A 16,116-nucleotide genomic window follows, 5' to 3' on the forward strand; every position below is an offset into this window, starting at 1 on the left:
AAACATGCTCATTATCAACAAATGGATATTTATTAACAATTGTCTGTTGGAAAAAGAAAGGAAGAACCATAAAGGCAAACAGTGTAAAATGCTTAGTCAATATTGCAGAGAGCAGCTTACACCAGCAGATAGGAGACATACATTTAAACAACAGGCATGCTGTAGCCTCTAACTGGATAGTTCAATCCAGGTGCACATTAAGGCAAAGCTTCTATCCACAAGTCTTCAAACTAATATCATGGTGGGGCTTGATATCAGTGTGGAATTGAATGCTCTGAGTGTCAATTAACAAGGAACTATTTTTTTATGTGTGGTGGGAGAGGAAAAGGAGGTTCAGGAGATGGGGAAAAGTTATGGGAGAAGGGGCAATTACTCAGTCAGTGTCAAAATAAAGTGCCCATCTAGTTTCCAAGGTACCCTTTACGTGTGGTCATATAACCCAAAGAGGGTGAGTCTGGATGCTAAGTAGTAGCCTCATGTTGGACAGTAAATAACCAGCAATCAGCAATTTTTAAAAGAAGCATGTGTGTCTGACTTGGTACACTATACTGGTAACACAATTGTAGAAGTAAAATTTAACTAAACAAATTGTGATTGGTTTAATGGTTTTTATTATCCCACCTTTTCCTTCTTCCTTAAATCCATATTACATAGGTGGACAGGCCAAACAGTGCCAGAAAACCAATAATTCCATATGATATATTTAATGTGATTTTACAAAATTAAACAATCTAACAAATGGATTATGGATGACTTAATGGTCAACAGTGTGCTATGTATATTTAAATGTTGAAGTATGAGGCAGTCAGAAACACTTGAATAGCTGCAATGATGACTACCTGCAGCAATACTTTCACAGCAAAAATGAGAAGATGCTCCTAAGATTATAATACCATTGATAAGACTTGCAATTTTTGAGAAAACTAATTTATATATTAATGATTATTTGTGTGTGTGTGTGTGTGGCAAGATTGCCACAAAACAAATATACTAAACATGATGCCCTGAGCATATGACTGTACTTGACTTATATTTCTTTTTGGAGTGATGTTTTCATGAAGTTAATTATAGTAAAATCAACAGTGTCTGATTGTGTAGCATTTTAAAAGTAATTTCAAGCACAAAAGAATTATGAAGTCCAATAAAAGAATGTTTGTCATTGATCACTTAAGGGAGATGTAATGTTGAGAACAACCTAATTAATATAAAAATGTTATGTTGATTGCTTATGTGAATTTATGTTTCTTCTACTGTCGAAGGACTTAGTCCAAAACCTGAATATTTCTAGCATTCTTTTCCATGGCGTCATCTGTGAATCAACAGCTGTTCTGTATGGTGAGTATCAATCTGCCCTTTCAATATTGATGGTATAGTAATCTATGTAACTTTACTGATAGAAAACACTATCAGTTGTGCATATATTGGAAAAGTTGAAATTAGTTTAATGTGAATACATGCCACACTGGAACTTTTATTCCTAAGTCTAAATATTCTGATAAATTATGGAAGCAGTTCTATAGCTTATTCTTTTTCTTTGTCTTTTGAATATCTGGGAATTTTCAGTTTCCTGAGTGATGTCTGCCAGCAACATGTTAAAAACTCTTGCAGTTGAATACAGAACTCCATCAGAACCTTACACAAGAACAAGTAGTCAATATAGGCATTAATTTTACATCTTTTATTATTGCTGTGAATTTCACATTCCATCCTAAATTCAATACTGATGTTAGCGACAAGGGGCAAATTGTGTGTTCTGGAGGTATAACAGGATGGAAGGTGCACGGTGGAGGGTAAAAGCATGAGGGAAGGTAGGTCACTGGACTGTGGTCATGCAATTCCCTCCTTCATAGGTCTGCAAACTGAATAGCAAGCAGGTGATTACCCTCTCTACCTACCCCACTATGTCACAAGAAGCAATTGTAGGATGTTTCACAAAGCTATACCAACCCTCTACAGTACACCCTATGAATCATTGGCAGCGATGCAGTGCGCAGACATGCAGAGCGGGGAAGGGAGGGCATGTTGTTTAATTCATACAGAATGCATTAACACTACCTAGAATACAGATATATGTCACTATAATACTACACAAGGAACACATATGGACAGAATCTACATAAGTCTCTGCACACTGCTCTATACTGCTGGATGGGGAAATTGATTTTTAGTCATCCTGTATGGTAGTTGCAGCATTCTTCCACGAAAGGTAACATCCCCCACCACGAGTGCTGCTCGCTTTTCAGTTTACAGACAGATTGTACCTTCCCAGCATTTCCTGTTCTGTCCTGTTCCATGAGCAGACAAAGTAACTTCACTGGGCTCTTACTTATATACTGGAGTTATTTTCAGTTTATTAAATGAATACTTATTTGCAGTTGTTAAGTGCGCTTCTATGTAAAATACATTCCTATACACAGTGGTTGAGAAGTATATAGCTTGCGTGATAATGTCAGTCATTTTTGTAGTGATGTTGGGAAAGGGATTGCATTGGTAAATGTGGCACCATACTGCTGTTTTTCATTAGCAGCATATTGTAAAGCTGTGTAATGGTGGTGAATTTATGACTGACAAGAAAGTTACTTCACCGCTCTCACCATTAATTGTGTTACTGGTACTCTGCATAAATCTCTTTCATTTGGGAATTGCTGTTTAACAAAATACAATCTGATCAGAAAAAAATACAGTGATCCCTTAACTAAACCTTAAAGCTCATAAATTTGCCTATCAAATAAGCCACTCAACTTGTGTTAGTAAAACAGCTACACACATTTTTGGGTATAAATGTTGACAAACTGCTCTCATGGAAAAACATATAGACCATAGTTGTAAGAAAACCAGTACAAATGTGTATGTACTGAAACATTCCTTCTTGGACCATGATAGCTTGAGACAAATATGCTCTGGAGTGATACATCCAAATCTTCGGTATGGTACTGAGATATGGGGTGGAGCACAAACTACCTATACAGATGGGCTCTTCAGACTATAAAAAAGGCAGTAAGAGTGGTAGCTAAAGTAAACAAGAAAGAGCCTTGTAGAGAAATCTTCAGAAAATGTAAAACACGGACCATCTACTCAACATGCATCCTGCAGGCAATAAGGTGTGTGAAATAAATCCAGAATATAATGAAACAAACAGTAATACACTGGGAAGGGAACAACCTTCTATAACAGACTACCTCTGACCTCAAGACAGCTAATTTAAACACTGTAAAGAATAAACTTCAGCATTTATTAATAGTGAAAAGCTGTTATTCAGTAGAAAATTTCAAGTTATAATGTCCTCTTTCTAAAACAGTGTATACAGTGTAAGTTTCTTTTTGTAACAAAAAAAGATAATTTCTGATTTTCACATACTATACGGGGTGTCCAAATCAAACAAGCTGGAGTCTGGAGTGCGCAAACTGGTGACAGGGGGGTAATATTGTGGTATGTGTAATGAGGTGTGGTTCCAACCAGAACGTGGAAGTTCACAGCACATCGCATGCATGCACGTCACGTGACTATACAGAGCTAGCAGCATGCATCAATCATCCATTGCTGCCAGTCACATTGCAAACAGTGACATGGAGGCATCAAAACAAGAGCAAAGACATGATGTTCGTTTTCTGACAGTGCAAAGAGTAGGAGGAATGGACATTCATCGACGAATGTCACAAGTGTACAGCAAACACTGCATGTCCCTTGTAAGGGTCAACACATGGCACAAGCCCTTCAGGGAAGGACAGGTGCTGTTAGCCAATGATGCACAGTCTGGAGCACCACATTGCACGATGACATCATTCATCTGGTGAATGCACTTACTACCCAGGACCGCCGAGTGACAGTGAAAGCCATAGCTGCCATGGTCGGATTGAGCATCAGAAGTGTTCACACCATCATGAAGGAACGACTGCACATGCCCAAAGTGTGTGCCCAATTGATGCCTCACTGTCTTCAACTGCACCAGGAAGCATGTCGAATGGCCCACTGTCTTGCTCATCTGCAGTGCTATGCTTGGGATGGGAATGCATTCCTGGCACGAGTGGTGGCTGGAGATGAGTTATGGTGTTATCACTTTGAACCAGAATCAAAACGACGAAGTCTCCAGTGGAACCATCCAAGGTCACCACCACTAAAAAAAAAAAAAAAAGCCAAGGTCATCCACACAAGTGCAGGAAAGGTTATGTTGACATTCTTCTTTGCCAAAGATGGCCCTCTTCTGATTCACTTCCTACAGAATGGGACAACAGTGAATGCCCAGCGTTAGTCGCAACCCTTGAGCACACTTTGCAAGCAATGAAATCAAAACGCCCAGGCAATCTCACCCATGGAGTCATTCTTCTCCACAACAATGCAAAGCCTCAAACAGTCAACGCAGTCGCAGCACTCCTGCATAAATTCAAGTGGGAGGTCTTCAGCCACCCTCCGTACAGTCCAGACCTCTCTCCCTGTGATTACACCATTTTTAGTCCCTTTAAAAAGGCTCTAAAAGGGGCAAATGATTCACCCCGGATGACAACGTCCAACTGTACGTGCGGAACTGGTTAACATTGCAGACCCGGGAGTTTTATGAGACAGACATTCTCCACCTTGGGTCACAGTGGGACAAGTGTCTCAACAGCCAGGGTCAATACTTCTAACATAGAGGTATTGGTTTCAGTAATTATGCCTCTGGCTTGTTTCTTTTTGAATGCCCCTTATATATCAATTTACTCATTTATATTTTAAGTTGTAATGTCTCTTTAAAACAGTGTATAAAGCATAAGTTTGCCTTGCAACAAAAAAAATGATAAATTCTGATGCTCACTATTTATATCAATGTATGCACTTCAATATGTTAGCTAAACCTTTGTATATTTGAACTAAAAACAATTACAATGTCCAAAAACTGATTGTTATATGAACAGCAAACAGAGAAATAATAAAATAAAAAAACCACATGGAAAATGATGTGATCAGCCTTTAATTGTTTGATTTGGAACAGGCAAAGATGTCTAGCCCAAAAATGTACATGATGATAATGATAATTATGTAGATGATGATGATGATGACAATGGTGACCTAGTTGGATGAATTACAAACGTCACAGTCTTGGATGTTTTTCCAATGCCTTTGGCAAATCATTTGCATAGGTCAAGGACAGGAATGGGCCAAACACTGAATCTTGCATGAGGCTATATGTAATATTAAATCTGTGGTTTTATTTTAATATGAGTCAGGCCTGGTAATCTAGTGGTAAAGTGTATGCCTGGAAACTGAGAGCTTGTGGGATCAAACCCTTTTTGGAAAATAACAATTTTCAGTTTTCCTCTAACCTAGACTTCACCTCTATGTGATACAACGAGTCACCAGGAACGATATGTTGTTCAGATTCCATCTTAAATTATAGGTTTCCTTTCCCTGGTTGGAGAAGTGGGGTCGATTAGTGATACACAGGTCACTTTAGGGGCATCCAATTCAAAGACTTGCACTTGTCCATCGAGCCACAAAAAAATTATAATTTTAATATGTTGTTAAGGTATGACTCCATCCATGCAAGTGAGATGCTCTTACTATCCAGATGTTTTAATTTGCCTTGTAGAAGTATACCATGTCACAGAAAATGCCAATATGGCAATTTTTGTTGGCATGAGGTGGATTTGCGAGTTTGTAGATTGCTTTCTCTGGAGAGAATCATTTGCTTTCTCTGGAGAGAATCATTTAAGGAACTGAAGCTAAGTGTAGCATCTCAAATATCAAGTTTTTCCCATAAATGTTCATATCAATTAATCAGTAATAATTAAAGGAAGATAGTCTTGTAAATTAAATTTTGATATACTGATTACTTTAGATTATTTGAAACTTTATGGTCAAATCTTATGTTTAATTATGTTGGAAAAAAGCAAGAAGAGTTACTGATAATTTCCCCATATACAAGAACAATTGTGCTCAAAGTTTCAGCTTGGCAGCCTTAGTCATCAATTATTTAATTAAAACCCAAAAGATAGCAGCTAATGAGAAGCATCCATTGCCCAGTTTGAAAGCAGCTACTTTGTTTAAAAACTTCCTTAAACCATGCACTTGCAAAGATTGAACACAACTAAAAAGCTCTCTTACACCACATACAGTGAGTGCCAATTGAATGCCTTTACATTCGTCCCTCATGGTCTAGGGCAGGGGTGGCCAAAAATTCAATCAAATTGTGGCCTGCGTGCTGCAGCACTCAGTGAAATGGCATGTTTCCCCTACTGCTACACCACACTGTATGTACAGGGTGTTTCAAAAATGACCGGTATATTTGAAACGGCAATAAAAACTAAACGAGCAGTGATAGAAATACACCGTTTGTTGCAATATGCTTGGGATAACAGTACATTTTCAGGCGGACAAACTTTCGAAATTACAGTAGTTACAATTTTCAACAACAGATGGCGCTGCAAGTGATGTGAAAGATATAGAAGACAACGCAGTCTGTGGGTGTGCAATTCTGTACGTCGTCTTTCTGCTGTAAGCGTGTGCTGTTCACAACGTGCAAGTGTGCTGTGGACAACATGGTTTATTCCTTAGAACAGAGGATTTTTCTGGTGTTGGAATTCCACCGCCTAGAACACAGTGTTGTTGCAACAAGACAAAGTTTTCAACGGAGGTTTAATGTAACCAAAGGACCAAAAAGCGATACAATAAAGGATCTGTTTGAAAAATTTCAACGGACTGGGAACGTGACGGATGAACATGAAAGGTAGGGCGACCGCGTACGGCAACCCCAGAGGGCAACGCACAGCTAGTGCAGCAGGTGATCCAACAGCGGCCTCGGGTTTCCATTCGCCGTGTTGCAGCTGCGGTCCAAATGACGCCAACGTCCACGTATCGTCTCATGCGCCAAAGTTTACACCTCTATCCATACAAAATTCAAACTCGGCAACCCCTCAGCGCCGCTACCATTGCTGCACGAGACACATTCGCTAACGATATAGTGCACAGGATTGATGACGGCGATATGCATGTGGGCAGCATTTGGTTTACTGACAAAGCTTATTTTTACCTCGACGGCTTCGTCAATAAACAGAACTGGCGCATATGGGGAACCGAAAAGCCCCATGTTGCAGTCCCATTGTCCGTGCATCCTCAAAAAGTACTGGTCTGGGCCGCCATTTCTTCCAAAGGAATCATTGGCCCATTTTTCAGATCCGAAACAATTACTGCATCACGCTATCTGGACATTCTTCGTGAATTTGTGGCGGTACAAACTGCCTTAGACGACACTGCGAACACCTCGTGTTTTATGCAAGATGATGCCCGGCCACATCGCACGGCCGACGTCTTTAATTTCCTGAATGAATATTTCGATGATCGTGTGATTGCATTGGGCTACCCGAAACATACAGGAGGCGGCGTGGATTGGCCTCCCTATTCGCCAGACATGAACCCCTGTGACTTCTTTCTGTGGGGACACTTGAAAGACCAGGCGTACCGCCAGAATCCAGAAACAATTGAACAGCTGAAGCAGTACATCTCATCTGCATGTGAAGCCATTCCGCCAGACACGTTGTCAAAGGTTTCGGGTAATTTCATTCAGAGACTATGCCATATTATTGCTACGCATGGTGGATATGTGGAAAATATCGTACTATAGAGTTTCCCAGACCGCAGCGCCATCTGTTGTTGACAATTGTAACTACTGTAATTTCGAAAGTTTGTCTGCCTGAAAATGTACTGTTGTCCCAAGCATATTGCAACAAACGGTGTATTTATATCGCTGCTCATTTAGTTTGTATTGCCGTTTCAAATATACCGGTCATTTTTGAAACACCCTGAGCAGGAAGAGGGGTAAATGGCGAACATGCCCTATTTAAATGGCAATGCAGTCATACTGCATACTACTTGGATTCATATTTCTTAACAACATAAATCAAAGACCAAATGAATTATCAGTATTACTTAATTATTTTTGGCACACTGAAGACATAACATAATTTTTGTCTGCTACAAACTGTTGGTACACAGACAGAAAAGAGATAATTTCACAGATTTCTGCACTCAGCTACCCACATAATTGTGACTTATTTCATTTTGTAATCAAAAAAAGCCTTTCAAACACACATTCAGACATATTTTTTGTCTCAATTCAAACTCATTATGAAGATGTGGAAGCTCTCCCTGAGGAAAACAGTGAAGATGTTCTGGATATTTTTAATCTAAAAGTATTTGTCTTAACAATGGGACTTACACAGCAGATCAATCAGTTACATCTGCATATGGACGGGGGTACTTTGAACTGAAACTTCCAGGAATGAACGAGCAAAGCAGACACAGGACAACACTTGGTCCACACACCCTGCATGCGTAAAGTTTGGCACACTGTTGCTGGCCTTGGGCTAGGGAGTGGAGACAGGCACTGGCAGCATGGTCACTAGATAGTTGGTACCATGCAGACTTGAGTTGTCTCCTGTTTTTTTTCTCAAAATGATCTAATAAAACTGTGAGCACACCTTGCCTCACTTGGGGTGCAGGCTTAATCTAGATCACGCAGTTGTAGATATGAGTCATCCTTTACAGGACAAAGCAGATGGACTGTTAGGCCAACAGTTGTTAGCATAGGGTGTCCATATTTGTTTTATTCAGATGTGGCCAGCAACAATTGTTCATGAGTTGTGGAAGTTAAGCATTCCTTTACTCACTAATAATTCTACCAACTATGCTGTATGTTATTCATAATTTACCACTGCCATTGCTATAGAAATCCCTCATGCTACCTGCTCTCAACAGCTCACACCCAAGCCAGATAAAGATCATATGTTGGGAGTACAGTTCTCTTCCTCATAATGCCTTCCTTCTCTTTCCCATCTTTTATCTATACTTCAGTCTTGACTATTAGTATCACAGTGTGTTAAAGAGTGATTTTCAAGTCAGAAGCTGCCTAGGGTCAGAAGCAATGATTGTGTGGTCATTACCTTACTTGTGATAGGGACAGACACTATTCTAAATTCTTAGTTAAACTTTTTTGATAATTTGTTGAAATCATTACGAGGCAGTGCCTGTTTTGTACAGTGAACAGTACGGTTTACTCATCAGTGATTTATTTTCCATGTGATTCTCATAATTATTGAATAATATAACTGTGTTGTCCCTCCACATGTCTGTCATTTTTTATGTCATATCAATGAAAAGAATTAATGTTTGAAAATGTAATGTAATACGAATGGATAAAAAATCTACAGCTGAAGAAAACACACATAAAGGTTATAGAAATCATATGAAAATCTTTTCCATTTTGTATGTGTTTTCTCGTGCCACCACTTGGTGAGCAGACTTTTATCTACTCAATTATATTATGTGTTATTATGCTAGCTTGTTGAAACTGCTGCATAATTATTCCAGACACAGTGATACAGTGGAATAAAATCCTATGCCTGTGTGTAGGGCTGTATCCAATTGCCAATTACCAAACTGATAAGGTCATCGGTCCCTAAGCCTACACACTACTTAATCTAACTTAAACTAACTTACGCTATGGACAACATACACATACACACACCCAAGCCCGAGGGAGGACTCGAACCTCCAACAGGGGGAGCTGCATGGACCGTGACAAGGCGCCTTAGACCATCAGTCATTCAGTCAATGCGCAGTTCAATATGAACAGTGATTTAAAGGTTATTGTGTTAAGTGGTCCATTACGAACTAAGTTCTCAAAATATTTTAGAAATAAAGGGAGGAGGGAAATGAACCAGTAATTGGAGGTGACATCCTTATTTTCAGTTTTACAAAGAGGTATTACTCCTGCATATCTCAGCCTTCCAGGAAATGCACCTTGGTTATAGACTGTTGTTAAGGAAGATGTCATCCAGTGGGCACGTGTACTTTGGTTGAAATACCATCAGAGCCAGAGGAGTAACTAATATGCAGTAACTTCATGTTTTTTTTGTGATCTCTTTTGCATTTGAGTTGACAGAAATTTATTTCTTCTAGTGAGGTGTACCATGCCTATCTAAGTAAATATGATGCATTTGCTTTCAAAAGTCAATTTTTCTCCCTGTGTTTTCAGGAACTTTAGGAAGAATTCATTGAATTTAATGACCAGACATTTGAATCTAATGCCGTCTGTCTCAGCTACTGTCATCAGCAACGTGAATACATTGTGCCTTTTCAAGTTTATTCATTTCATGTATAGTAATGCTTTTAACTCTTTTCACTTTGTTAATGAAATTTTATGCATAGAGCTCAAGTTCTATTTTTCAGATGACACAGTGCAGTACTGCTTGCAGTGCATTTTGATAATACCTAGTCCTGTATATTAAATGAAGTTCACTCTCCATGGCAAAAGGTTTTACCAACACAGATGTTAACCACCCTCTCTGTGGGCTTCCTCTGTGATTTCCCCTGCCTTCCCCTAAAGAAAAACTGGATTCATAGTGTTGTAAGAACATTTTAAGGAAAGAATTAAATTTCTCGTCTGCTGTGTGACACTATAAATTTCTTCCCACTGTTCATCTGTAAATTATTTCTTAAGTATTGTGACCGTGTAAGCACATCTGCTTCTGGGAAATTCTACTTCTCACTTCTAAATCCTTTTGTAGGGATGCTTTATCACTGCCAAAAGACCATCATGGTCAGACAAATAATTTATTGTATTGTCCACATTTCATGAAAGAAAGTGGAATTTAGAATTAAACTCTCAATCACTATTATGTCATTCGATTCTTTTTGGGAATGTTAATGTGGGGACAAAGAACAAAGTTGAAAATCAGTAACTCTATGTGTTTTTGATTAGAGATGAAATTAGTACTGAAATCTCCACATAAAATGACAGGGTAGTTTGATGATTGGTTTGGACACAATAGTCCTTTATTTGATATAAAAGTGGTAATTCCTCCCTTTTTTTCAAGCTAGGATCTGACTTACTGAGACAGTTACAGAGGGACCTACAGTCTAATGTGTACTTCGAACTAAGGTGGACTTCGGCACAGTAAGTAAAAGAAAAAGTCTTACGGGCAAGATTTAATGTTGGGTTTGTGGATTTGAACGATACACTCTCCCAATTAGCCTGAAATTTCTGTTATGCCTCTCAGAGAAAGGCAAAAACATTTCTTGGCACAACGGCACTTCAGGCAAGCTGGAGATCTCTATTATGGATCACAAGGGCCAGACGAGCATCCTGTATGCTGTCGGCCAGTAGGACCAGTGAAAATAGTACAATGGAAGCACCAGTCAAAGTCATATGACAAAATGTATGTCCCAACGGGACATGGAGATGGTTTTACAGACATTGCTTAACTGAAGATTATTCATGTATATAATACTTTTAGAAAGGAATATTCATGGTGAGTGTGTATTTCCTTTATTGAGGTGAAGGATGGCATTATGCCACAGCAATTTTAATACATAACTTGATTGGTAAATTGGCCAGTCAGTTGTAAGGACACACCTAGAGCACATTTTACAAAACACTGTGGGAGATAAGTTAATACTCAAATTTCATTGCTAGGCCTGGTATAAGGCACTTTGTGTGCTGAAGGGTTGCTTATGACTTCGGGCATGGGTGCAAGCTATAAAAGTCAGTGATAGCCTTGCTACTAATGCCAGAAGTATGGTCCAGCATCAGCCACAGCCACAGACATGCAACAGCCACTACCTGTCATCTTGAGCATACAGTCCAGCAACAATGCCTACGGACCTGTCTAGTCCCAGTCTAAGACATAATTTTCACCAAAATAAATTCCTGTGGCTGGTACACCTAATCCATTGTACAGGTTGGGAGAGGGGCCTATGAGGCATTTTGAAGGCTGCCATCATGAATGCAACTCCTAATTTTCAAAGGGAAAGCAGTCATCTGATGTATCATACAAACAGGATTGCCTAAGAAGTATAGCTTTATTCATTCTCAAGTTATGACTGAAATTTATTCCTTATCTTGATATCAGCAGAAAGGAACATCTTTATTATTGCTGATGATTTCAACCACCACCAGACAGACAGACCACCCTAACACTTAAATCTATGTTCAAAATTAACAAATAGCTATTCTTCAGAAATGTTTTTCTTGCCATTGCCAATCTGTATTTTAAATCCTCTCATTTTCAGCCATCACCAACTGTTTTACTGCCCAAATAGCAAAACCCTTTCTGTCACTTCACGTGTATCATTTCCTAATCTAATTCCCTCAGCATCACCTGATTTAATTCCACTACATTCCATTATCCTTGTTATGTTTTTGTTGATGTTCATTTTATATTTTCCTTTCAATATACTGTCCATTTCGTTCAAATGTTCTTCCGAGTCTTCTGCTGTCTCTGACAGAATTACTGTGTCATCGGCAAACAGCAAGGTTTTTATTTCTTCTCTCTAAACTTTAATTCCTAATCCAAATTTTTCTTTGGATTTCTTTACTGCTTGCTCAATGTACAGATTGAATAACATCAGAGACAGCCTACAACCCTGTCCCTCTCTCTCCTCAACCACTGCTTCCCTTCATGCCCTCGACTCTTATAATTGCTGTCTGGTTTCTTATAAGTAGCCTTTTGCTCCCTGCATTTTACTCCTGCTACCATCAGAATTCCAAAGAGAGTATTCCAGTTTACATTGTTGAAAGCTAAGAATACATGTGCTACAAATGTAGGTTTGCCTTTCCTTAACCTATCTTCTAATATAAGTCGAAGAGTCAGTTTTGCCTTGCTTCTTCCTACATTTCTCTGAAATCCAAACTGATCTTCCCCCCAAGGTCAGCTCCTACCAGTGTTTTCATACTTCTGTTGTTGTTGTTGTGGTCTTCAGTCCTGAGACTGGTTTGATGCAGCTCTCCATGCTACTCTATCCTGTGCAAGCTTCTTCATCTCCCAGTACCTACTGCAACCTACATCATTCTGAATCTGCTTGGTGTATACATCTCTTGGTCTTCTACGATTTTTACACTCCACGCTGCCCTCCAATACTAAATTGGTTATCCGTTGATGCCTCAGAACATGTCCTACCAACCGATCCTCCCTTCTGGTCAAGTTGTGCCACAAACTTCTCTTCTCCCAAATCCTATTCAATCCTTCCTCATTAGTTATGTGGTCTACCCATCTAATCTTCAGCATTCTTCTGTAGCACCACATTTCGAAAGCTTCTATTCTCTTCTTGTCCAAACTATTTATCGTCCATGTTTCACTTCCATCCATGGCTACACTCCATACAAATACTTTCAGAAATGTCTTCCTGACACTTAAATCTATAATCGATGTTAACAAATTTCTCTTCTTCAGAAACACTTTCCTTGCCATTGCCAGTCTACATTTTATATTCTCTCTACTTCGACCATCATGGGTTATTTTGCCCCCCAAATAGCAAAACTCCTTTACTACTTTAAGTGTCTTATTTCCTAATCTAATACCCTCAACATCACCCAACTTAATTCGACTACATTCCATTACCCTAGTTTTGCTTTTGTTGATGTTCATCTTATATCCTCCTTTCAAGACACTATCCATTCCGTTCAACTGCTCTTCCAAGTCCTTTGCTGTCTCTGACAGAATTACAATGTCATCGGCAAACCTCAAAGTTTTTATTTCTTCTCCGTGGATTTTAATACCTACTCCAAATTTTTCTTTTGTTTCCTTCACTGCTTGCTCAATATACAGATTGCATAACATCGGTGAGAGGCTACAACCCTGTCTCACTCCCTTTCCAACCGCTGCTTCCCTTTCATGTCCCTCGACTCTTATAACTGCCATCTGGTTTCTGTACAAATTGTAAATAGCCTTTCGCTCCCTGTATTTTACCCCTGCCACCTTCAGAATTTGAAAGAGAGTATTCCAGTCAACATTGTCAAAAGCTTTCTCTAAGTCTACAAATGCTAGAAACGTAGGTTTGCCCTTACTTAATCTAGCTTCTAAGATAAGTCGTAGGGTCAATATTGCTTCACGTGTTCCAACATTTCTACGGAATGCAAACTGATCTTCCCCGAGGTCGGATTCTACTAGTTTTTCCATTCGTCTGTAAAGAATTCACGTTAGTATTTTGCAGCTGTGACTTATTAAACTGATAGCTCAGTAATTTTCACATCTGTCAACACCTGCTTTCTTTGGGATTGGAATTATTATATTCTTCTTGAAGTCTGAGGGTATTTCGCCTGTCTCATACATCTTGCTCACCAGATGGTAGAGTTTTGTCAGGACTGGCTCTCTCGAGGCCGTCAGTAGCTCCAATGGAATGTTGTCTACTCCGAGGGCCTTGTTTCGACTCAGGTCTTTCAGTGCTCTGTCAAACTCTTCACGCAGTATCGTGTCTCCCATTTCATCTTCATCTACATCCTCTTCCATTTCCATAATATTGTCCTCAAGTACATCGCCCTTGTATAGACCCCGCTATATACTCCTTCCACCTTTCTGCTTTCCCTTCTTTGCTTAGAACTGGGTTTCCATCTGAGCTCTTGATGTTCATACAAGTGGTTCTCTTTTCACCAAAGGTCTCTTTAATTTTCCTGTAGGCAGTATCTATCTTACCCCTAGTGAGATAAGCCTCTACATCCTTACATTTGTCCTCTAGCCATCCGTGCTTAGCCATTTTGCACTTCCTGTTGATCTCATTTTTGAGACGTCTGTATTCCTTTTTGCCTGCTTCATTTACTGCATTTTTATATTTTCTCCTTTCATCAATTAAATTCAATATTTCTTCTGTTACCCAAGGATTTCTTCTAGCCCTCGTCTTTTTACCTACTTGATCCTCTGCTGCCTTCACTACGTCATCCCTCAAAGCTACCCATTCTTCTTCCACTGCATTTCTTTCCCCCATTCTCGTCAATTGCTCCATTATGCTCTCCCTGAAACTCTGTACAACCTCTGGTTCTTTTAGTTTATCCATGTCCCATCTCCTTAAATTCCCACGTTTTTGCAGTTTCTTCAGTTTTAATCTACAGGTCATAACCAATAGATTGTGGTCAGAGTCCACATCTGCCCCTGGAAATGTCTTACAATTTAAAACCTGGTTCCTAAATCTATGTCTTACCATTATATAATCTATCTGAAACCTGTCAGTATCTCCAGGCTTCTTCCATGTATACAGCCTTCTTTTATGATTCTTGAACCAAGTGTTACCTATGATTAAGTTGTGCTCTGTGCAAAATTCTACCAGGCGGCTTCCTCTTTCATTTCTTTGCCCCAGTCCATATTCACCTACTATGTTTTCTTCTCTCCCTTTTCCTACTACCGAATTCCAGTCACCCATGGCTATTAAATTTTCGTCTCCCTTCACTATCTGAATAATTTCTTTTATCTCATCATACATTTCATCAATTTCTTCATCATCTGCAGAGCTAGTTGGCATATAAATTTGTGCTACTGTAGTAGGTGTGGGCTTCATGTCTATCTTGGCCACAATAATGCGTTCACTATGCTGTTTGTAGTAGCTTACCCGCATTACTATTTTCCTATTCATTATTAAACCTACTCCTGCATTACCCCTATTTGATTTTGTGTTTATAATCCTGTAGTCGCCTGACCAGAAGTCTTGTTCCTCCTGCCACCAAACTCCACTAATTCCCACTATATCTAACTTTAACCTATCCATTTCCATTTTTAAATTTTCTAACCTACCTGCCCGATTAAGGGATCTGACATTCCACGCTCCGATCCGTAGAACGCCAGTTTTCGTTCTCCTGATAACGACACCCCCCCTGAGTAGTCCTCGCCCGGAGATCCGAATGGGGGACTATTTTACCTCCGGAATATTTTACCCAAGAGGGCGCCATCATCATTTAACCATACAGTAAATCTGCAAGCTCTCGGGAAAAATTACGGCCATAGTTTCCCCTTGCTTTCAGCCGTTCGCAGTACCAGCACAGCATGGCCGTTTTGGTTATTGTTACAAGGCCAGATCAGTGAATCATCCAGACTGTTGCCCCTGCAACTACTGAAAAGGCTGCTGCCCCTCTTCAGGAACCACACATTTGTCTGGCCTCTCAACAGATACCCCTCCGTTGTGGTTGAACCTACAGTACGGCTATCTGTATCGCTGAGGTACGCAAGCCTCTCCACCAACGGCAAGGTCCATGGTTCATGGGGGGCAGTAAAGAATTCATATTAGTAATTTGCAACTATGACTTGTTAAACTGATGGTTGGGTACTTTGTACTTGGAATTATTACGTTATTTTTTAAGTCTGAGTGTATTTCGCCAGTTTC

The sequence above is a fragment of the Schistocerca gregaria genome, chromosome 2 (assembly GCF_023897955.1).
Source record: "Schistocerca gregaria isolate iqSchGreg1 chromosome 2, iqSchGreg1.2, whole genome shotgun sequence".
NCBI lineage: Eukaryota > Metazoa > Arthropoda > Insecta > Orthoptera > Acrididae > Schistocerca > Schistocerca gregaria.